This window comes from Phascolarctos cinereus, unplaced genomic scaffold, assembly GCF_003287225.1.
Source record: "Phascolarctos cinereus isolate Bilbo 61053 unplaced genomic scaffold, phaCin_HiC Scaffold_7;HRSCAF=346, whole genome shotgun sequence".
Lineage (NCBI taxonomy): Eukaryota > Metazoa > Chordata > Mammalia > Diprotodontia > Phascolarctidae > Phascolarctos > Phascolarctos cinereus.
Genome location: NW_027556180.1, coordinates 72,553,770 through 72,579,717, shown reverse-complemented (window position 1 = coordinate 72,579,717; position 25,948 = coordinate 72,553,770). Strand labels below are relative to the sequence as shown.

The 25,948-nt window shown below is 36.1% G+C and overlaps 1 protein-coding gene and 1 non-coding gene across 2 annotated transcripts in view; one reads left to right on the top strand and one right to left on the bottom strand.

The window, feature by feature from the left end:
- The window catches only part of SPAG16 (sperm associated antigen 16), a 1,202,663-nt gene that overhangs the window by 624,571 nt on the left and 552,144 nt on the right, over nt 1–25,948 (top strand). The window lies entirely within an intron of this gene.
- LOC144454895 (U6atac minor spliceosomal RNA) lies at nt 23,542–23,665 on the bottom strand. Its single transcript, XR_013483447.1, has one exon. It is a non-coding gene; the product is annotated as a U6atac minor spliceosomal RNA (small nuclear RNA).

The window sequence follows — 25,948 nt, the reverse complement described above, 5'->3', positions numbered from 1 at the left end:
TGTAAATTTTCACGTAGCTTGCTATATGTTCAAAATTATCTGCTTTCTGCTCCAAGCTATTTATTCTCCTTTCAATTCCTACTCACCCCTGAGTTCTTTCTTTTTTTGTTTTGGCTTCTTCTCTTTCAAACACTCTTGTAGTCTTTGAAGTCAATACATTTCCCCCCCTTATGTTCTGCTTTACTAGTTGTAGAGTTACTCTCTTCTTCTGGTTTTATGTTGTGGCTGGTGAGTTAGGGGGATGCCTACCCCAAGCATGTGAAGACTTCCTCCAGTGGAGTAGACAGTTGAGAACAATTTGTTCCAATGGCAATGAAGGCAGCTAAAGTAGGTGCTATGGAATGCTTAGAGCTTGTTAAGACATCAAAGATGCCAAGGTCATCCACTGCATCCTTGGCCATTACCAATTGTTTTGATTTTTGTCTTGCCACTGGACTTCTGATGACTCTGGAAGAGAGATTGAGTCTAATGGCTTTGAGAGACTCAGCCTCACTTAAATCTAACTCTTGTGCAAAGTCAAGACATCACCTGTGATACCATTGGTACTCTATGAAAACGAATAATCAACAACAACAGCAGCAGAAGCAATAACAGCCATCACCACTTCTTGGCTGTCTTTTGACCTGTAATATTTTTCACAGTGCTCTCTGTATTGTTAGATTCTTGATTTGGGACTTAATGACCCCTCCACTCCATGATCTAGGATCAGATGTTCAGGTTCTCCTTGTTCCTAACCCCACATTCCTAGGCTCTTACCAATGCCTTCAACCTCCCCTAAGGTGCCTGTGCTCAGAGCAGCAGTAGATTTCACTGTCCTCACCTTGAATGTTGCCATAAGCTTCTGGTCTGTTTGCTTGAGCTTGGGAAGACTGAAGCACCTATAGCTTTTGGCTTTTTGTGCAATTCTGGAATACATGAAGGAACTAATTGATGCTTCTCTTTGTATTTCTTGATCACTTTTTAATTTGGAGCCTTTTTTAGAGCCCTGCTGGAGTATGTATGGGAGAGTTTGCCTCCTCTATTACCCTTCATGTTGTAATCTCTATTCTTAAAACATGAAACTAGACCAGTACTGCTTCCTCCCCCTTACTTGTAACCTAGGTGTGAGCCTTGATTCCTTATTTTCTTAGACAGGTCTGTCATTTCTACCTATATGACATCTATTGTACATGCCCCCCTTTTCTTCTCTGATACTGCTATCATCCTGGTACGCATCCTCATCACCTCATGTCTGGACTGTTGCAGTAACCTGCTGGTGATTTTCCTACTTCAAATCTCTCCACACTCCTGTCTATCTTCCACTCAACTGTCAAGGTGATTTTTCTAAATCACAAGTCTAACCATGTCCCCTCACCATTGAGTCAACTCCAATGGCTCCATATTGCTTCCAGGATCAATATAAATTTATCTGGCTTTTAAAGCCCTCCACAACTTGGCCACTTTTTGCCTTTCTAGTCTTCTTGCACAGCCCCTGCACTTCCAACCCCCTAATCATTTTCTAACTAGTGATACTTGTCTCCTTGCTGTTATTTGCACATGACACCCCATCTCCCAAAATGGAGTATTTTCACTGGCTGCCTCTAGTGCCTGGAACCCTCCCTTCTCATCTCTGCTTCCCTGGCTTCCTTAAAGTCTCAGCGGAAAAAAAAAATTAACCTCTACAATAAGCCCTTCCTAATTCCCTTTGATTCCCTTTCCCTCTGTTATCTCCAGTTTATCCTGTATGTAGCTTCTTTGTGCATAAACATTTGCACGTTGTCTCCCCCAGTAGACTAAGAACTTCTTGAGAGCAGGACTGTATTTCACTTTTCTTTGTGTCCCTAGTGCTTAGCCCAGTGTGTGCACATAGTAGCCATTTAATAAATGCTGCTTGACTGACTAATTAGCTCTACCATATTCAAGAAGGTTTGGTGATACCCTGTTTGCTTTGAGGAGGGAAAAATAGAGACTCCTCTGGTATTTATAGCTCCTTAGAATTTCACTCCGTTCTCTCTTCTTAAACTGATTTCCCATTCCCCTTGGACATGCACTTTATATGTCAGCCTAACTAGCCCATTTGGTATTATGTGTTCTGTCTTCTGTCTCCTTTCTTTGAATTGCTATGCTGCATTCCATCCCTGGAATGCACTTTCCCTCTATCTCCTCCTGTAACCCCTACCTCCCTTTAAGATCTACCCTAAGAGTTACCTCCTACAGTAAATGTTACTGATTTTCCCATTTCCTGGTGTACTTCAGCCCCTAAAATGACATAATATAGATATTTGTTGCATATATATATATATATATATATATATATATATGTATGCATAGATACACACATAAATACTGTCACATATACATACATGTATAACATGTGTATGTATATAATATATACATTATATATATATTATATAATACATATATATATCATGTTTTCATTTGAATATATGCTGTTTCCTCCAGTTAAATTTAGTTTTCTGTATAATAGAGACATTTTCGTGTTTCTCTTTATATCCCCAGTGTCAAAAATGATGTATAGCACAATGTCTATCATTTGAATGCCTAAGAAAGACTTATTGCAGTGAATTGGATTAAACAGAAATTGTGTAAGTTTTTCAGTTATTATTGAGGAAAAGGAAAAAAATGTCAGTTACCTAATACAAATATGGGTTATTAAAATGGAACACTCATACTTGTAAAAGATTAATCCAAACCTCAGTTCCTGCTGTCATCATCACAAACTCACAACATTGGTTTGACAGTTATTTCTTATGACACTCAAATCCATATATCGTCTTCCCATTGACACCAAATAGATATGTATGTAGCAGACCAGCTTTCCTCCTGATTGATGCCAAACACTCTGAAAACACTGAATTTGCCTTCAGAAGCCAAGAACTCATCATCAGTGTCAAGGTCAGTGCATTGTCATTAATGAGGAGACATGCCAGTATTGACTGAAGAGAAGTATTGACTCAGGGATTGATTTTTTTCTAGAATAGATGTCAATATGTTTTTCAAAGTCACAGTCAAAGCATATTTTCAGTCCTGGATTTCCTCTCAAAATTCTGCTCTAATGTTAGACCTCTGGTAGAGTTTTAATTCAGTGCCTTAGTTTAGACTAGGTTCAGAAGCATTTGGGCTTTGGATCATGCTTCTTTTTGTAGATGCAAAGAGATATAAAGCATGCTTCACAGCTGCACCATGCTCACTCTGCTGTGTGGATGCTATAGAGCTCTTAACTGACATAAGATATACTAAGAGACGGTCAGAGACATGAAGACTACAAACACCCCTTTTGCAGCCCCCACCTTCCTTTTCCCTCCCCATCTCCATGCCTATTGAGTGGCTGCTAGGATAGGGCGGAATGCTTTCATTATTCCAGAACTGGAACATTTCCTAGTGTGTGGCTGTGAGAAATGAGTACATGGCTAAGCAAGTTTTATGAAATTGCTGAAGTAGTAGGAGATATAAACAGCACATGGATCCTGGATCTGGAACCCCATTAATTAGTTACCAAATGCCTTCTTATAAGAGATGTTTATGGAATGCTTTAGCCCACATGAATCTGTAGTACTGTGGGTCCTGATGGACGCTTTTGTCATGCATTGTTTAACTCCCTCCTGAGGTGATTGCTTTATTGGAAAGTAAGGGTGCCACATGATTCCTGAGAACAGTGACAACAGTCATTTAGTCATGAGCGTACTGAGTCAGCAGCATCAGGACCAAATGTTGTTGACACCATAGTACATACTCAAATTAGAGTTTCAGCTCTAAAGCTGTGATATGTAATCTTGACGTATATTTAAGGTAATTCATTCTGATTCTGACTGTGAGCTTCATGGAAACCTGGAGACAAACTAGTTTTGATCCCCTCATTTTCCAGGCTAAACAGAGGCCTGGAGAAACTAAGCTATTTGTCTAGGGTCAGACAGCTAGTTAGTGGGAGAGTTGGAACTAGTGATCCAGTAACTTTATTACTAGATGACTGTTCTTCCCATTGACCTTGTATGCTTCTTTGTGACCTTAAAGATGGAGAAGTTAATCTGGCTGAGGTATTGATTACTTTGAAAGAAATATCTAAAACAATGTAGATGAACTCTAAATCTTAAATATAGGGTGGGAAGGTTTCTTCAGGTAATTTCGTCCAAACCCCTCATTAAGGAAATGAAGGCCTAAAGAGCTGAAATGACTTTTCCTAGGGTCTTAATAATAGTAAGGAGGAAGAGCCAGGATTTGAATGCAGGTGTTCTGATTCTAGTATATTGGTCTGTGTACTGTACAGATGCCTAATATAACCTTGACTTGTGTCTATGACGTTAACTTATGCAACAGAGTCCAGATTCATAGTGATTCTATACTTAGAATGCCAGTTATGCAAGAGCTCAGACTTGTTCCTCCATTTAAAGAACAAAACTCTCACAAGGGGCTGCCACTTGGTCTTCCAGCCTGGTGCTAGGAAAGGTTCCCCTCTCCTCTGTGCCTCCCATTGTGCCCCTGTGCTGCAAACAAAGGGCCACTAAGCAGTATAAGGACACTTTTGGCCACAGATGTTTATAATAAATAACAAAATCCAGCAAATGTGCCCTTTGTCACAGTAAATTTGAGGAAAACACAAATGGAAGGTGAGGGCCCATCCATCATTGCTCTCTTGTTTGTTTCTTTCTGCGCTCCTGCTCCTGTGAGTGAGCGGCTTTGATAAAACACCCACAGTCACCTGCACCTTCCAGTTTGTCCTTTCACATGGAGGCCATCTCTCACAGTCTTACAGAAGGGAGCTATAAATGTGGTTGGCACCAGCTTCTGCTTCAACTTGATACGCTGCCCTGGGACAACCACTATTTCTCCTTTCCTGCCTAGTTCTCTCACCAGCCAGTCATACTTAATAGTGAAAACTTCTGACTCCCCGCCTTCTCCTTTTTGTCTCCTGTCTTCCCAAACTAGAGAGAACTTCAATTCCCACCCATGGTCAGGAGTGGTTAATTGTTCATTCAATAATTCTCCAACATGGGCAATGTGTCTAACAAAGTGTTAGGTCCTTTGAAATACAACAGAAGTATAAGACTTGGATTCTGTCTGCAAGGCCCTGGGCCTACAAAATCTTTTTTTTTATTATTATAGTTGAATTTATTTTAAACTTAAATACAAAATAAGAAAAGAAAAAAAAAAACATTGCCATATACACCCAGAATATGAGGATTCAAAATAAAGCAATACATTTCCATTTCAAGAAAACCTATATAAATAAATACTGCACATTATTTGTAAAGCTGTTGATCTTTCCTTTGTTTCATTGTACGTTTTATTTTTCCTCTGCTGTGTATTTTTTACTTTATTTTTCCCCCTTTCTCCCCCCACCCCAAGAAGGCTGCAATTATATATATATATGTATATGTGTGTATATAAACATGCATATATACATACGATATACACACATATACATACACACATATACACGTATGTGTGTTTGTATGTGTGTATACACATGGACCTTTACATATATACACACACACACACGCATACATATATATATATATATATACATATATACACACACACACATATACATACATATACACTGATATCCAAAAACATAAATGTATATACACATATATACTCAAACATATATGTGTATGTATATATATATATATATGTATATATATGTGTGTGTGTGTATATATATATATATATATATATATATATATATATATATATATATATATATGATCACATTATGCTTATTTCTACTTGTCACCTGTTTCTCTATAGGTAGATAGCATCTTCCTTTATAAGTCCAAGTCTTTCCATATTTTTCTAAATTCACTAATATCATTTCCTATACCACAACAATATTCTGACCCAATCACATTCTATCTGGGAAACTGACTTTGAGAGTTTTTTCCCCATCAATTTTTCTGTATTCCCTCTATTTTCAGCTACATATATTTTATTTATATAAGGAAGTTTTAATTTAAAATAATCAAAATTATCCATTTTCACTTCATCATTGCTCAGATCTTAAAATATGACTTAAGGTCTGATACTACTGAATCTAGTTCCTTCACATCTTTTTTTCTCCTGGTTTCCTTGAAGTTCCTGACTCTCTGCTCTTCCAAATGAACCCTGTTATTATTTTTTCTGACACAGTGAGATAATTTTTTTAGTAATTTAATTGAGATGATCTTACTTAAATAGGTTAGGTAAAATTGTCATTTTTTATTACATTAATTTTACCTGCCCATGCACAAGAAATATTATTTTAATTATTTAGATGTAATTTTGTTTATATAAAAGGTGTTTTGTGTTTATATTCATATAGTTACTTCCTGTGCCTATTTTGGCAGGTATACTCTCATATTTTTATACTGTCTAGTTATTTATATGGTCTAAAACTGTGATTAATATGGCTGACACATAGTATAGTTTCACTATTTTTCTCTTTTGATTAAATTTGATTTTAGCTTTAACTTTGTCTGAGATCATGATTATTACCCCTGCCTTTTTACATAAATTCTACTCCTGACCTTTATTTTATGTTTGTGTGTATCTCTCATTTTTATAGCGTTTCCTAAAAGTAACATATTGTTGAATTCAAATTTTTAATCTGCTATCAGTTTCCATTTTATGGGTAATTCATCTCATTCACTTGTATTTTTTTTTTATAAAATTGCTTGTATACTTTCCTCTTTCCTATTTTTCTCATTATCCTCACCATCCCTATCCATTCTTACCCCTCTACTTTACCTCTAGCCACTACTTTGCCCTTATTCTTTAACTTCACCTCCCTTCATAATCTCTTCTTTATCCTCTCCCCTCTCCCCTTGCCCTCTTATTTTTTCTGAATTTAGATTTTATACCCTTATAAATATGTATCTCTTGTTTCCTCTTTAACCCATTCCTGAAGAGAGCAGTGTTCCAGAACTACCCACCCCCTCTGATTTCTCTGTATGTTCTTACTCTCGCACCTCATTTATATGAGATTATTACTCTTTTGCCTTTTTCTACATAATTTTGCTTTTAAGAATCACATTATAACCACTCTACTCCAGTCTTACTTTTGAACTATCCTATTAATAATGGCAGTCTTAGACATACACTTTACATTTCCACATGTAAAAAGGAAACAATTTGTCCTTATTGAGTCTCTTGTAATTAGTCTTGGGTGTTTACTTTCTATTTCTCTTGGATCTTGTATGTCAAATTTTCTATTTAGTTCGGGTCTTTTTGCAATAATATCCTGCAAGTCTATCAATTCATTAAATGTCTATTTTTTTCCAGTCAGGATTATACTTAACTTTCTTGGGTATTATATTTTTGGCCACAACCCCAGGTTTTTTTTGTTTGTTTGTTTTTGCATTTTGATATGTAATGTTCCAAGCCACTGCTAGGTCATGTGTAATTCTAATTGTGGTGCTGCCATATTTGAATTGTCTTTTTCTTGTTGCTTATAATATTTTCTCCTTAACCTGGGGGTTTCAGAATTTGACTAAGGTTTTCCTCCAAGGATCTCTTTCAGATGGTGATTGGTGGATTTTTTTTCTATTTCTGCTTCTGACCGTTGTTCTAACCTTCAGGACAATTTTCTTTAATTATTTATTGTATTAATATATCAAGATTCTTTTTTTTAATTGTAGCTTTCAGGTAGTCCAATTAGTCTTATGTTTTCTCTTCTTGATCTATTTTCCAGATAAGTTGTTTTTCTTAAAAAGTGTTTCATATTCTCTTCTATTTTTCATTATTTATATTTTGTTTTATTATTTCTTATTCTCTTATAACTTTGGTAGCTTCCCCTTGCCCAATTCTGTTTTTCAAGGAGTCATTTTCTTCCTTAAGATTCTGGATCTCCTTTTCCAGTTGATTGACTTTCTTTTCATAATCTTTTTGATTTTCTTGGATTGTTCTTACTTTAATTTTTTCCCCTCGATCTCTTTTGTTTGATTTTTGAAGTCTTTTTTTGAGTTCTTCTATGGGCTCTTTTTGGGCAGGTGACCATGTGTCATTACTCTTTAGGATAAGAGAGGCTTTTTTATTTCAGTATCCTCCTCTGAAGATGAACCCCAGTTTTCTCTATTCCCATAGTAACTGTCTATGGTTAGGTTCTTTCTCCTTTTCTGCTCATTTAAAAAAAAATTAGCAGCTTATTATTATAATCACCTCTAATCCTGGGGTATGGGGGATAGTACCTCTGGCCTTAGGAACTTCTTACTGCTATTTTTTGAGCTTTATCCTAAGCCCAGCCTCTTCACTCCTTTCTCCTTCCAAGCCACAGGTAGGGCCCCCAGCATTCTATGCTGAAAATGGTCTTGCTCACTGAGAACCCTCCAGTGACTCTGACCTTCAGTTCTCCCCTCTGGCCTGGAACCAAGAAGTCACCTCTCCTGTAAGTGTTCACAGCCAGTAGCATCCCCACCCCACTGCTTCTGTACTCAGTGTGCTGATTCCTCCTTGCCCAGGGCCACTTCTCAGCAGCACAGCTGGGCCTGGCATCCCTTGTCAGCAGAGGCTCCCTCAATCTTCCTCCTCTAAGATTCCTGACTCCCACACTTTACTCGAGGTAAAAATGCCTGTGGTTGACATTGAGGCTACCACCCAATCCAGCTGCCGCCGTGGCTCGCCACTTACTGTTTCAGTGGAGCTGAACTGGAAGTGTTTACTCTTCACTGGGTCCAAACCTCCATGCTGGAATCTCTCTTCAAATCTTCTCCTGTTGTCCCAGGAGGATCACTTCTGTCTCAACTCCTGTTTATTTTTGCTGACCCTGAGGTGCTATTTTGTCTTGTTTGTAGAGAAAATCTGGGGAGTTTGGAATTTTCTGACCTATTCCACCATCTTCCCAGTTACTGTGGATCTACAAAATCATTCTTATAATGTCTCCATAAGAAGAATTATAATCAAAGCTAAAGATTTTGAAAGACATTGTAAATTGATTCTACTCCAGAGTCTCTGGATGTTGTGGGGAAATTTTCAACACCAAGAAAACAATATGCATAATAAGTACAATGATAAAATGAAAGAACAAAAAATTGAAAATGAGTATTGTATAAGCTTGGCCTCTAAAAAATATATGAGAAAAAGCAGCCTCTCTTTTTCCACCCAGGCCTCTTCTTTTTAACGGTGGGAGACTATAAGTGTGGAATATTGCATATACTTTCAGACTTAGCTGGTTTGTTGGGTAGTTTTCTTGAACTGCTTTCCTCCTCCCACTTTCTTTTCTCTGCTTTTGTTTCAAGTGATGACTCACTGAGTAGAGGATGCAGGAACAATGTATTCAGAAATGAAAGTGATATACAAGAAAAAATGTCAATATTTTTAAATAGTAGTAGTTGTTAACAGACATTTCTGGAACTTTTTAGTATCCACAGTATTGAATTAATGAAAACAGATAGCTTTATTCAATGTAAATTTATGGATTTCGTCTTAGAATGTTAAATTTTAGCAAACCATATTATTTTTGCTTTGTTTTTAATGTTATATTTAGAAGCAACCAGCAGTATTCTTCTCACTATTCCATTTAGGGAAATGAGTTGACTCAAATGTTAAAATAGTTCAGTTCCATCATAAAATGAGTTTCTGTGATATTGCCTTAGGAGATAATAGTTAAAATAAATAGTATTCTCTATTAAGTTGTTTATTAGTGAAGGAACTCATTTTGAAATCATTTCATTACAGAAATGGTCAAAGAAAAATCTTAGCAGTAGCTATCTAATATATATATATATATATATATTTTTTTTTTCTTAGATTTTAAAATATCAGCATTATCTATCAAGTTCTACCACTCAAAATTAAGAGTTCTTTCTACCATAGTTAAGCACAAACAAAATCTCTCCCTCTGTCAGTTTCCCCATCTATATAATGATTTCTAAAGTTCTTCTAGATATGAATGCAAATACTGCTAAGTCCCAAACAACTTGAATAAGATGGGACTTTCTGAAGATTACTTTCTCTTTATTTCAAATTTGAACATAAGAATAAGTAAGAAGAATACTCTTCAGTCATCTTAGTTATTAAAATGCATCAATGAATATGGTCCTTGATATGAGTACTCCCTCTGTCAAGGTAAATCACAACCCAACCATGACTGCACAGAACCTTATGTATCTTTGATCCTATCCACTTCTGTCTCCTTTAGCAGATTTCCCTCACTATCTTCTCTTCTCCCCGCCTCTTCCAAGCCACCATATTTTGTTATCATTCCAGTCTTACAGGTTTGCAGCCTCAGGGTGCTCATCAACTCCTTTGTCTCATTCACCACACATAAGATAAGCAGTTACCATCCTTGATTCATTTTTTTTAAATATGCTAATTGGATTTTTAACTTCTGGACTGAGAGATCTAAGTTTTTAACCTATATTCATTCTCAATTTCTTCTTTTATGGATTTTAGTTTTAATTTTGAACCATTCTTTAGTTTCTTGCTGTTCTGTGCTTTTAGGAGTCCACAGGATTCTGTTTTTCATTGGTCATTGGTTCACTCCCTTTTTAAAATTATATTTGTTAAAAGAGCTCTACTTCTCTTGGGATTTATTATTTCTCCTGCCTTATGGATTTAGTATCCTCTCTGTTCATATCTATTTGTGTGCTGGGCATTTACTGAAGTATTTTACATTGAAATATTTAGTATTTAGTGTTTCAGCTTTTGTATGTGTGGGGGGGGGAGGGAGCTTCACTTTCTGGCCCTTCCATTCTTGCTAGTACATAGCAACATTCCACAAAGTCCCACCAAGATTGAGATGCAAAGGGTCAGCTAGGTGGTGCGATGGATACAGCACCAGCCCTGAAGTCAGGAGGACTTGAATTCAAATCTGGATTCAGACCAAACACTTGACACTTACTAGCTGTGTGACCCTGGGCAAGTCACTTAACCCCAATTACCTAAACAAACAAACAAACAAACAAAAAAAAGATTGAAATGCAAGACAGTCTCATTTTGCTTACATTAAGAATCAACCATGATCCCTGTGCTAAGTACCCTGGTGGGGACAAGATTACACCAAGCTGTGTTTTAGGCCTTTTCCATTTGGGTATAGCACAGGGTTTTCTTTAGTACTCCCTAATTAATCCCTTAATTCTCTTTTCCTCCTCTTGTCCAAGTAAAATCAGCACCCACTTATTCTTTGTTGGTTGTGGTAGGCCCAATGTGGTCAAGGAAGATTGTGTATAGTCTAAGGGGAGGGGTCCCTAACCAAGGCTCACTGGATAATGATAAGGATAGAGACTAGTCATTTTCTTTAAACTTCATATATTTTTAAAACTAATCAAAATATGAATTATGTGCAAAAGGTAAAACAATGGCATCTGTTTTGCAGCCTAATCCACCAAAGTCTAATTAGGTAAAAATCTGATTAATTAATAGCAGAAAAGACAAACCCCTAAGCCTTAATATGCTTACTCAGCACCCTCTTCTCACCATCCCTTGAACTCTGGCAGAGCTGAAAATCTGACCCGTGGGTTTATGAGCTGAGATTCACTCAGCAATTGTTGCTGCTGTAGTCTCTGTTAGCACACCCCACCATTTTATTGCAACAAGTAGCAGAATACCACTCTTCCCCCACCCTGTACAAAGGATGTAAAGACATAGGGAAGTAGAATTGTGTTCTGCATGGGCTGAGCATGCTGCACCAGAAAACTAAATAAGAGAAGTAACTGAAGCAAGGTGGTAATGTTTGTGGGGGGGGGGGGGAATGGTCTACACCAGGCCTGGAGGGAGGGGTATGGGCATTCATCCTGGTGTACTTTTGCCTCCTAGAAATCATTTGGAGCAGTAACTGAGGCTGTTCAAAAATGAATTTCAGGAAACAGAGACATCTTTGTGGTTCAGCTCCTGGGGATCCATAATCAAAGAAGAAGGAGTCAGAAAGTGAGTGATAGGAGAATAAAAGGGAAAAAAATAATAATTTTCAAAGATCTCAGGAGGAAGAAAACTCCATTACAAACTTTGTGCTCAAGCAAATAAATCAACAAAGATTTTTTTGAAGAAAAAAAAGAAGATAACTTTAGGATTTCTAAATGGGTCTAAATGCTTGGATTATTTGAAGACAAAATAAATTGAATCAACATATAATGAGGCAAAGAACTCTGTGTATTCCTGAAAGAGCTTAAAACCCCAACAAAATGTTTCCACGTGGTTCAAGAGAAAAATAATATTATGGAAGCAAAATTTATATCCTGAAGCATAGAAATAATTGGAAGAACAGAAAATTTTGAATCCATGATGGCAAATATCTCCAAAGAAATGAAAGAAAAAAAAACAATTGATCCGGAATACAAATATACAGAATTGAAGGACAACTTGGAAGGACAAGCAAGAAGCAATTATGATAAAAGAACACAAAGTAAAACATACTCAAAGGCAGGTTGTGTACAGAAAACTTAAGATTCAAAGGTCACCCAGAGGAACATGAAATTTTTTAAGCCTAAATAAACATAATGTAAGAAATAATATAAAAAAACTGCTCCAAAATTCCAAACAAAAAACAAACTAAAAATTAGAAGAATCTGCACATCACCTTCAGTAAAACAAAATAATACAAAACCAAAACTGATGCTGTAAACATTAATATATATAGGCATTAAATTTAACAACTCCAGTGAAAAATTCAAGTGTAAAGGAAAAAGAAAACACCTTCAACTATAAGAGAAAGGAAATTCAAATAATACAAAACTGTTATGCCTTCTTTAAAAGCCACCTCCAAGAGGAGGTTATAGAAAAATGTGTTCCAAAGAGTAAAAGGAAAGGTCAATATACATCCCAAGATGCTCCAACTTGCAAACTTGAGCTTAATCATTGATTTAAAAAAAGGATAAATGTTCAATAAAAGAAAGAGACATTCAAGGCATTCTTACTAAGAAAATCAGACCAGAGCACATATTTGTTTTTCCACAGAAATACAAAAAAAATACACAAATAGAGCAACTAATGAAGACAGAGGTAACAAAATAAATTACCCAGAAAAAAAAATAACAAAGAAAGATATTTATTGTATTAACAATAGTAAGCAAGCAGCGACAGCAGTAACAACAAAATAACAACAAAGAGACTATTAAGAAATTTTTTTCTAAAGGTCCATGAGGAGTCAAAGGTGAAAACAAATCAAATAGGAGGGATGGTGGAGGAACAGGCTTGAAACCTCATAATACCTGCCTCCAAGTGAATTTATGTTTTCTTTGTGGGACTAAGTTTTAGAATGGGAAGGCACAAAAAAGGGGATAGGAAAGGAAGAAGATAGAATGAAATGTCTGATCAAGGCAATGGTTAACAATCAAGGGAAAATAACTCTTACAGCCTCTCAGGAAGAAGCCCTTTAAGGGAACAGGTAAGGTAGCAAAGGGAGGGATTGGAGCAGGGGAAAATCTTGATTCTGAGGAGTGAAAGTGTCTCAAGGAAGAACATTCCCATGGAAGGAGAGAGAGATTGTGTAATGGGACGTAAGTACCTTGTAATGGGTATAATCTTCAGGGATTCAGTGCTTGAAGAGACCATTACCTCACAGAGTGTTATACTTCTGTAGACAGCTTCCTACTGATTTGGATTGAATTGCATTGAATTCATGTTCCACCAAAAGAGTGGCAGAAATGGTCATTGTGACAAGGTCAATCCCAGAGAAAAGAAGTCATATCCGTTGGACACTTGGGAAGTAGAAAAAGCCCATCTGGTTATATGCATCATCTGGAAACCTAGAAGCAGCTGTTGAATAAGGAATAGCTCTGAGTTTGTTAATATCTTCAGCAAGCAGGTACTTTCAATCAAAGGGGACTGAATCTCCCTGTATAGCCATTTAAATGTTTCTTCCTGCCTACAAGTAACACTTCCATCTTAATTTAATTGGTCACTATCTAATCATATTTCCCGAATTGAATGAAGAGAAAGGAGCAGGAAGATATAGGGAAAAGGTCATATTAAAAGTGTGTGCCAAAAAAAAAAAAAGTAAAATGTTGGGGGGTTAATAGTTGTGAGAAAGAACTTCTCGTTTAAAGACATGCATGATTTCATGTGGGTAAATTATGCATCAAGGGTGACCTCTAAAAAGGAAAAGACTTATTGCTTACTTATAGAATAAGCAACAATAGAATGAGGCTTATTAAATTGTAAATGCAAAGACTGGTATTTATAATGGAAACTCCCTAATTCATTCTATATTTCATGTTCTTCTTCATGATTAATTTTGTATGGTAAAGGGAAAGAGAAAAATATTTTGAATTAATGATTTAAAAACATAATAATATTGTAATAGCATTACAATACTCTGGGGCACATATTGGTTCATTAATAATTGTCTAACAACAGCTAAAAGGCTGTATAAGATTCTCAGTCCACATTCTTATGCTTCAAACAGCACCCAAGGTACTGAATGAATAAGTGAATAAACCACTAAAACAGCTTGAAATATGGTCTTGTTATAGTGTAAGATACAGCAAGATATTTTATTTGGCTTTATTTGTTTTTATTCAGTCATTTCAGTCGTGTCTACCTCTTTGTGACCCCATTTGGGGTTTTCTTGGTAAAGGATAATTGGAGTGGTTTGCCATTTCCTTTTCTAGCTCATTTTACAGATGAAGAACTGAGGCAAACAGGGTTAAGTGACTTGCCCAAGGTCATCCAGCTAGTAAGTGTCTGCGGCCAGACTTGAACTCAGGAAGATGAGTTTTCCTGACCACAGGCCCAGTACTCTATCCACCGTGCCACCTAGCAGCCCGTTGTATTTATTACAATTTATCAAAAATGTTGAGTTAATCAGTTATTACTGTGCATTTGATTTCAGTGAAAATTAGAACTTGTGGTTTGTGACTCAATCCCTAAGTTGACCTAAGTGCGTAACTTGGGCTTATTGGAAATAAAAACCTAGGAAAGCATAAACACTAGGGGGAAAAGTAGAAAGTAGCACATCAAAGCTAGTAACTGTCATCTCCACAACAATAGTGCACAGTAAATAAGCAATATCCAATATATATTTCTTTTATGTAGCATAATATTTTAGCACTAGAAAATAAATCAGATTTCATAAAGGAGTTCTTTTTATGATATAAAAACAAAGAACTCCATCGCAACACATATGCCTTTGGTGAAAAACGCTTAAAGCAAATTTCTCACTCGCAGTAAACTTGGTGTTGAAGATCCCTTTAAAAATACTTTGACAATATTATGTCTATAAATATTAACTCTATAAATGCTAAACTCACATTTGACATTTGTCATTCATTAGATGAGATTTGAAATGTGAATTAGATGAATTTGAAATACAAAAATGCTGTTTAAGGTATGTATAATAGGTATAATCTAGCTTTTGACTCTACTGAAAATATGAATTCAAAGTTTACTAGAAATATCTTAATTGCCATATCTACTTGCTTTTTCTCCGTCCTCATAGTCCTTGAACTTTCTGAATATTTTGACACTGTCCACACCCTCCTCTTCCCTCAGCATCCATGATGCTATTTTCTTCTGGGATTCTTGTTCTCCTTGTCTGGCTGCTTTTTATTTCTAGGCCATCATCTAACTCTTTTTCCTTATTCATGAGCATCCCAAAACGTCTGCCCTAAAACATCATTTCCTTGGTGATCTCTTCCATCTCCATGGATTCAGTTCCCCTTAGGATCACAGAGTCTGAGCTCATCTGTTACAAACCATACCTAATCAAGAATTCCTTTTTCAACCATCTTAAATAAATACAGATTCAGTCTCTGCTAAAAGAGTTATGGTAGTAGGGGCAATAAGGGAAGCAGAGGACTAACTCCTGAGGCAGCTCATTCCACATTTGGATAGTTGTGCAGTAATTCTCTCCAAGAAGCTGTAACACGCACAGTAGAACTGTCCTGGCAGGCAGGTTAAACCAGGCCTCAACTAACAAGCCTCAAACCTGTCATTGAATTAGGGGGATGTCTACCCCAAGCATGTGAATGGTTAGATGAGAATGGCCAGCAAGAGAGCAGAAGGAGACTTTCAGACATCAAAGGTACCAAGGTCATTGCCATTCATCTTTTGTCCTGCCCCTGGACTTCAGTGATTCTGGAAGAGAAAGTAAGGCTGATGACTTTGCACAACTCTGCCTCACTTAAATCCAATACATGTTCAAGTCAAGGCATCACACATGATCCATGATTTTACCCCGATAGCATAATATCATCATTTCTCTTTGAAAATGAATGACATACAACAATAATTCTTAGAAATGTTTTCCTTAGGGGCAGCTAGGCAGCGCAGTGCATAGAGCGCTGGCCCTGGATTCAGGAGGACCTGAGTTCAAATCTGGCTTCAGACACATAACACTTACTAGCTGTGTGACCCTGGGCAAGTCACTCAGCCCCACTGCCTAACCAAAAACAAACAAACAGAAAAACCAACCAAACAAAAAGAAATGTTTTCCTTAGAAGCCTAAATCTAACTGCAAATTCTACCTTGTAATGGGACAATCATTTACCTGACACAGCTTCTTTCCTCCTTACAACATGGAGAGGATTTACCTAAAAGAATATCTATCCAAAAAGAAAACTATCCAGGCTTCCCTGATGCAGCTTCATGGTTATCTGAAAACATAAAATATCTCAGCCACATGTTATCTAGGCCACTTAGACTTGTTAGATTTCTGGAGATCACACAAGATCACACCATGTCTTTTACCATCTCCTGCCCTGCTGACCAGGAATGTTTCCATATGAATACAAGGAAGCCATATGCAGAATAGCTATGTGCCACTGTACCCTTACTGTGTTAGAGCAAATCAGATTTCCTTTTGTTTATAGTTAGTGATTCACAAGTGCTTCATGTCATCCCAGCTTTGAACCTGAAGTAAGAGAGTGCTGGTGTTTGATCTACCTCCAACATACCTACTGCCTTTAGTTCTGCCCTTTTGGTCTGAGCAGAACCAATTGAAATGTCCTTTTCTATGTGACAAATGACCTTTCAGATAATCCTGTTATGGCCCCTCTAAGTGTAATCTTCTCTGCTCTAAAATGCCCAAGTTCCTTCAATTCTTCCTTATATTTACAGCGTGTTCTCTAGTCTAACATTCTTGGTCACCCTCTTCTGGAAATGGTCCATTTGGCCTATTTTTTTCCCCTAGAATGTGATATCCAGCACTCCAGATTTAGTCTGCTTAGGTTGCTTTCTTCTAGATACCATATCTCGCTTAGAATAGAAGTAGCTTTTTGTGTCAGTCAGTGACACCATTGAATTATAACCATCATCATTCATTCAGTCAGTCATTTAACAGCTATTTATCAAGCACCTTAAGTTCCAGGCACGAAACATTCACTAATTGTGTGTTTCACTTCACAGATGCTCTTATCTAGTTATGTCTTCTTCATGCTGTGTTTGTGTAGCTGATTTTTGGAGCAAATTGTAGAGCTTCAGATTTAGCATGATCATATTTCTTGTTATTCTATCCCAGTCTGCCATTTTATCCAGTCAAAATCTTCATGAATCTAGACTTGTGCATCCAAAGCTTTACTTATACCTCTGGGTTTTGCAAATTCTGCAGACTTTACAATATCTATGACTTCATCCAAGATTTTTTTTTCTGAAATTTGAGAAGTCCAGTGCCAATGCCTGATAATTATGGCATTGTACTAGATATCTCTCTGCCATTGGTATCCATAAATGAATGAATGAACAAATGGAAAAAAATTATTAACACTTACTCTTTTCCAGGAACTGGAGTACAGGTTCTGGAATGACTCTCCCTATCCTCACCCTGGTATTCTGGGTCTCAAATTTTCTGGTCCTATTATGAATCTCCATCCAGTATGACACAGTATTAATCAACCAATTGTTATCACCCTGATATGAATAGAAAGGACTGAAATACAATTCCTTCTCTCAAGTATGGTACGCACTGTCATAATACAAGTACATAAAGTCTAAGGGGAAATGGGCTCAACATAGGCGTATTTAGCAAAGGGAAAACTGGTAGCACTTAGTTGGATATAAATCCTTTTTGCCCTTCATAAAGTACTCATAAAATTCCCCTGAGTTCTTGGTTGGACCCCCAAAATCAGGACTGTTTTAAAGTCTTGAAGTTGCCTTTCTTTGACATTTCTGGTTTATTATAGGTTGACAGCTTGTCCTGAGACACTGTACCACCTCTGATGGGAAATCCAAATTGTCTGACCCTTTGCAGATGACAAGGTTTTCCTCTGGACAAGAAGAAAGTCAGGAAACAGATGTTCTTTCCTTTCCCTTTCCCTTTCCCTTTCCCTTTCCCTTTCCCTTTCCCTTTCCCTTTCCCTTCCCTTTCCCTTTCCCTTTCCCTTTCCCTTTCCCTTTCCCTTTCCCTTTCCCTTTCTCTTTCCCTTTCCCTCTGCCACCAAACACCTTCCCACATACCCAAAGTAATTTCCTCTCAAAAGCTTGGCTGGAATAGCTCTACTATTAGACTGGATTACTATCATAACCCCTGCTTCTGAAATGGTCTACTCTTTTTTTTCTTCGACCAATCACAGCATACTTTCCATCTTATTTCATACAATTGTTTGGAACATTTAAGTCCTTCCAATAATTGAGGATGTCTTTTATACCTACCTACTTTATTCCTTTGGTTGATTGGTACAATGGAGATGCCTAGAAATTGTTATCACCTATTCTATACCTCTGATTTATTGATTGTGTTACTTAATCAAAGAGAAAGTTTCAGGTAACTGGACTTATAATGTCTTATTAGGTATATCAATTGTGATGAGGTTTTAATTATTAGTTCATTTGAATAACCCAGCCTCCTATGTTCTGTTGGAATGAAGGTGGATCCTGACCTTTACACTCAAAATAAAAATTTAAGAAATATTTGTTATGCTCATTCAGTGAGTAGTCCAAGGAAATGTCACTAAGGACATGGACTAGGACTATGACAGTAAAAATGGAGAGAAGATGGATAAATATATGAAGGAAGTAATCTAAATTTGCTTTAGACTCAATCACAATGATTTTATAATTGTTCAGCAAAATTAGTAGCATGGAATTTAGAATATAACAAATGGATCATGGTTATTACCCAGGTGAGGATAGCATAAATTTAAAGCAGTTGGAAATTCTAGAGTGCTAATGGGCACACTTTTTATATGCCAGTCCATGGATGAATAGAGAGACAAGGGAAGAAAATCTAGAAATAATAGGCAAAGAAAATAGGGAGGGGGTATTGATGGTTATGAAGAGAAGACAGGGAAAGTTCAGTTATTGTTAAAAAAGTAGGAGAGGTCAAAAGTGAGGAGGTGGTTGCTGAAAAAAGGCTTAACTGATACAGTTCTGATTTCTGAGGCACAGCTATATTTGTATATAGCTAAAGTGTACTGTACAGAATTAAAATGCCAAGAATTGGACTGGGTGTCCTTTTGTTTCATTTTAGAAATATTCAGAACGTATAAGACAATTTAAATATACATACAAATTTAATATACATACACAAACATATGTATATATATATATATATGTGTATGTGTGTGTGTGTATTTTTGTTTGTATGCATATACATATATATTTGTAAATGTATATATTGAAGGAATTCAAAAAAAGTGAAGATAGAGAATAGGTACTTGGTGCTAAAACTTCTGATCTTTGCAACTGAAACTATGGATGGGTATTTTCCTTGTCTTTAGCTTCTAGGTGTTATGCATCAACCACAATGATAACTTTAGAATCAGAAAGATGGAAAATATTTTAGTTATAATTTTGGTAATCTCTTTGCGTTTAATTTAAAAGCTTGGGTTTGGGTCATTTTTTGATGCTAATTTTTTTTTTAATTTGGGTTAAGAATATAATAATTCCCTCCCCTCCACCTGCCATCCCCCATATACACCTTGAGTGAGGAAGAAAGCTACTGAAATAAAGCAACATTTTAGAATACTCTTCTCTGCCCAGAGACAGGCTCTTAGGCATTGCTCAAAAGGCCTCTTCAGCTAGAAGAGCTAGAAATGAGACTTTGGAAATGGAGTACCCTGAACTACTGCTTATAAAAGATAAATAGAATAGAAAAAAATAAATAGAATAAATAGAGTAATAAATAGAAATTTAAAAAGATAAATAACCTCACATAAATAAAATAGAAGCCTACTTCATGCTTGAAAGTACTTAAACATACAGATAGATCAAGAATTAATTTCTCTTCTTCTAAATGACTATGGAAATAAAAATAATCTTTAAGAGGATTAGAATGAGTTATTTATCATCATTTATGTGATATTATTCATATGCATAGATGTCATAAATATTGAAAATCTATAGCTATTCATGTTGATAGCTCAGCAAACAATTTGAGCATTGTTTTTCTTGGCTATAAATCTGACTGTCAAAGTCATTTTGGAAAGATTAATTGCAATTATCTAGGTATAAATCTTTAAAGAAGTAGTATTTTAGTCTAGAAATATAAATCATATTTACTTTGATTTCAAAGCACTGGATGTGGACACAAGACCTATATATAGTGAAATATACTATATATAGTGAAGTAGACGTTTTAGGCATCCTTCTTTCCTTGAGTTGTTGGACTCTAACCAGTTTTCAATGATGTATAATACAAAAGCTCCTGATGGATACTTGGTGAAGTGGAAATACTCTATATTATTCACTGGGAATTTCTTTGGATACTAATCACAATTCATTTTGGGACTTGGAGTCATTATTTTCATAACAAACTTCATTTGAATATTATGTATATAAATATGATACTAGTATTGCACCAACCCTTACATAAAAACATAGTCATTATTTCATCCTAAATATTTGCCTTGAATTGTCTACCTCTTTTATGTATACAATTGGTAGTTAATAAAGATAATACAAATTATTAATAATATTGGTATAAAATCATTAACAATGAACAAAAGTTGGTACCATTCTTAATAATAATTCTTCACTCTCTAAATACAACCAGTCATATCTGTCTTACACATAAATAATAATAGCTAATAACCAACATTTATGTAGTTCTTACTCTGTGTCAGATATTATGCCAAACACTTTGCGAATAGTATCCCATTTGATCTTCGTAACAACCCTAAGTAGTAGGTGCTATAATCATCCCCATTTTACGTGAGAAAATTGAGGCAAACAAAGATTATGTGACTTTCCAGGGTCACACATCTAACAAGCCATCTCAGGCTGGATTTGAATTCAGGTCTTGTGTCCACATCCAGTGCTCTATTCACTGCACTGCCCAGCTTCCCTAAACACTGCACTATCATGGTGTAGAGGGAAAGTTCTGGTCATGAAGTTGAACAAAGTGAGTTTGTAATTCTGTGTAGGATCATAATGCTGTCCACCTGTCAGTATGTCCATAGGGGAGTCACTGAGACTTGCAGATTCTTCATCTGTAAATGAGAAAGTTGGTCTAGATACATGATAGGTTGCATTCCAGGCATGACATTCTGTGATTCAGTTTCCAACTCAGCTTCAGATTCTAATCCATTTGCACTATTAAATAAATCTTATTTTAATATGATTCTGCTTGGCTCAAAAGCTTCAATAGATCTTCTTGCCTAAACAATAAAATTCATAGTAGAAACTCCACAATCTTGGATTCAAAACCCAGCACGATCTTACCTTTCCAACCTTAAGTACAATGAGTGCTCTGTCCAAACCCTCTGCACCAAACAGCTCTCTTTAAGTAGACTTTATGATTTCTTATCTCTTAACTATAACTTATGATGTTGCCTCTACTCAAAATATGATGGAAATCCTAGCAATGTTTCAAAGGATGATCCACTTCCCACCTCTCCCCCAAATGCTAAGTGAGCAAGCACCTCCTCCTTAAATGGAAATAATTTCAGTTCTCTCTGTGGTTTTGTGCTACTTTATTGTCTACAACCAGTTTTTCTATACATATGTTATCTGCCAAGCTCAACTGTTCAGGGACCTGTCTTGTATTGTTCTCCTCATCATCTTTATATCTTACCATAGTGCTTACCAAAAATGCTTTTCAAATGAGATAAAATTTGTAAAGAGCATATACCACCATGTCTGGCACATAATAGGCACAATAGAAATGCTTGTTTCCTTACCCTTTCACATAGTAGGTACTCAAATTGTATCACTTCTCTACCTAAGAGCCAATCATGCTTCCTTATCGTAAAAAGTAATATTATTAATAATCACAATAATAGCAATAATAAAAAAATAGTCCAGTAATTAGCACAGTTTTGGCCACATAGCAGGTACTTAATAAATCTTTATTGATTGATTAATAATAACTAACATTTTTATTAACATTAGTTAATAAAAGTGCTTACTATGTAAAGTCTTCAAGCTAATATTCCACTCTATCCACTAGAGGCCCCTCTTTGATATATCTAGCTATATCTCTCTGAGTATTCTTTGTTGCAGCTATGGTGTTTTACTTTCCATGCTACACAAATTACTATTCATCCCTTTTTCAGTGTTTTTTTCCCTCATGTTATTATTCTTCTTTTCTATAAAGTTCCTCATTTATTTTCTCCTAACCGATCAATGAATCAATCTATGTATCTATCTATCTATACACACATATATACATACACAAATGTATATACACATATACATACATGTGTGTATATACATATGTACATATACATATATATGTATGTGTGTGTGTGTGCATGTGTGTGTTCCTTAAAACAAAATCTTTTGGGAAGCCTACTCTTACTTTTCAATCCAAGACTGGTGAGAAATTTATAAATACTGAGAAAAGTTTTAAGCTACTTTTAACGTTATACTTGAGCTTAATACAACTTGCATATTATACCTATGAAGTTAATCACAGTAATAAATTTAATAAGAGAAATGACCCAAATTTCTGGGTAGAATTTAATCCATTGGATTGGAAAGAGATTATTTCTTGGGTTTTTTTTTTATTAGTTTTTGGCATAATTTTGAGTGAATGAAGTTACTAAATCTCAATTGTGGAGAATATATAAAATGTGTAATCATCATTGTAGGGTAATAGTAAATAATATATTCAAGCATCATTAGAGATGAATGTCAGTTAATTAGTCAGTTAGTAAATATTTATTAAATTCCTATTGCATGCCAGGCACTGTGTTAAATGTTGGGGAACTGAAGAAAGGTAAATGAAAGTCTCTGATCTTAAGTAACTCACAGTCTGATAGGGGAGACAGCACCCAAAGAACATTGTACAGACAAGCTATGTACAGGATCAATTAGAAATAATCAACCAAAGGAAGGCATTTGGAATGAAGGGGGATTGGGAAAGGCTTTCTGCAGAAGGCAGAATTTTAGCCTTTAGAATTTAGAAAATTTAGCTTTAGGACCCTAAAGGAAGTCAGGGAAGCCATGATGCAGCAACCAGAAGGCTATGGCAATAGTCTAGCTGTGAGGTGATGACGGCCTGCACCAAGGTGGTGGCAGTGTCAGAGAACAGTAGGGGACATTTATCAGATGTTACAAAGGTAAAATTTGCAGGCCTTTGTAACAGATTAGATATGGGGTGGGGGTAGGAAGCAAAATGAGTTGTTGAAGAGAACACCTAGGTTGTGAACTTGAGTGACTAGGAGAATTGTGGTGCCCTCAACAATAATTGGGAAGTTAGTAAGATGGGAGGATTTTGGGGAATAGATAGTGTGTTGATTTTCGGATCTGGTGAGTTAAAACATGGTAAGATGCCATAGAGTAGATGACAGTTCCATAACCATTTTGTGTTGTAAAGGTCACAGGGACTTTTTCCATCCTCATGGAAGTGCTAACATTTTGTCCTTTCATCTTTGGACAACTTTATATCCAAATTTGTGTTAACTGTTTACTAAATGGGCCTGGATCATTCATTGGGATTTTTTGCCTCCCCCTTCCATTTTTAGATGATGAGCTATTTTGAAAATTAGTTAAACATAACAAATATTCAGGTTCTTTTCTGTGAATTCCATACGAGATTTTTTTAAAGTAACTTTTACAGAGTTGGGTTTTAGTTTTTGATATTATTTATTTGTTCTGACTTTCTACTAATAGTTATTGAAATGAGTGAGGATCTCTAGTTATCTGCCCAGGCAGAAGCCAGTCAAGATTGGTTTCAGCCTTCCTCTAGTCTATGTCCAAATAATTTAGGATTAGAATTTCTAAAAGAAAAAATAGTGCTATCAATTTTTAGTCATCTGAAGGTTCATTCAAAAATGGAATTGGAGATACCTCCCATTTGTTAACCTTCTTATCTCCATAATCTCACCATTTCAGGGGCAGTGATATTGAAAGTAAAGAAAGTATTCTCCATTAGTTAACCTTCTCTAAGATATGGAGATAATCAGACTTTGTCTACTTCCTCATTTTTTTAAGTCATTAACTGATTTAAATAGATCAAGGTAGGCTATTGTAATTGAAAGCAGAACTTATCCTCTTATTTGTCTGCTTTCTCTAATTTGATGTTAATTTTGACCTTTACTCTAAACCATCAATGATCTTCACATGTAATTCTGGAATGACTCCCATGTTGGTAATCAGTCATGTTTTATCTGTTAAGGTATTTTCAATATCTTAGCACCCTTTTACTTTGTTGTAAAAGTGTAACATTTTGATATTTAAAAAAAATATTCATGATATAAAGATGTGATTAACCTATTAGCATTTTTCCTTTCTTAGTGGCTTATTTTCTTTCTTATTTTCAAACTATATTTTCCAAGATGATTTTGTTAATCTCCCTTATGTTCAGTTTTATACTGAAAGAGTTTGGTGGATTTTGTCAAATTATTTGTAGAATCTCTCTATTTTTTCATTCTCTGACCAAAAAAAATTGCCAGCTCATAATCTACATTTATCTTAATAATGGTCATTTTGTTTATGCTTATCTAGAGCAAAATAACCAAATGTCACATAAAGTGATTTTTCTTACTCTCATTTGAGTGCAGGATGATACCACCTTTAGTAATTCATTTATTCATTTAACTGTCTGTCATGCTTCCATTTATCTGTAGCTTCTTAATAACTTCTGGTTACATTTATAATGAAAATACCGATAAGATTGTGATTGTTTCCTCGGTTGAAGTTTATCATCTTGGGAGAGCCAGGCAAAATGGTGGAGTTAGAGGAAGCAGTCCAGCCTAGTACCCCCAGACAATTACTCCCATAAAAATATCAGAGGTCTTCCAAATAAGTAGTGATTGGAAATCTAAAGAGAAATCACAGTGGTCATCTTTCAAGCACAAGATCAAAAATTTGACTAACCCACAAATGAAAAGGGCAAGAACTATGGAATAAGGATGGTTTGTTATTGTGGGGTCAGAGGCTAGGAACAGAACAGGACCATATCACTGTCCCTCTAACATCAAAAGAATCCCTGAATTCACTTCTTTGGTGAAGAACAAGACTTCCACACTGCTTCTCTGACCCCTGATGGGGGATCTAAAACACAGATGCTGGACAGAGTGGCTGTGGTACTATCTCTAACCTAGGAGAGAGGGTTGTGTAGCCAGCCTCTAGGAGTAGAATATGGTAGCCTTGTTGTTTCTCTGATCCTAGTATCAGAATAACTGATAAAATGTTATATGAATATATAAGGCTTCAAGGACTGTAAGGCACACCAGAAGTGTGCAGAGCCTAGTTTGTTTTCATTCAAAGTACCAGTCTAGGGAGCAGGTAGGTGGTGTAGTGGATAGAGCACTGGCCCTGGAGTCAGGAGGACATGAGTTCAAATCTGGACTCACACACTTACTAACTAGCTGTGTGAACCTGGGCAAGTCATTTAACCCCCGTTGCCTCCAAAATAAAAAAAAAATAATAACATATAAAGTACCAATCTGAGGGTGCCAAGATGGCCAAGCACAGGCAGTAACCCATATGAACTCTCCCAACATTCCCCTCTAAATAATTTAAAAATAAATATTCAAATAAAATTTAGGAATGGCAGAGCCAACAAAAGGTCAGAATGAGATATTTTTCCAGAGTATTACAACTTAGGAGGTTGGCAAGAGAGGTCTGTGACACGGGGATGGGAGCCAGCCTATAATGTTGTGTGACAGCCTCAGTGGTGAACCTTGGAGGTGGCTGCAACAGGGGCAATGGCAGTAGA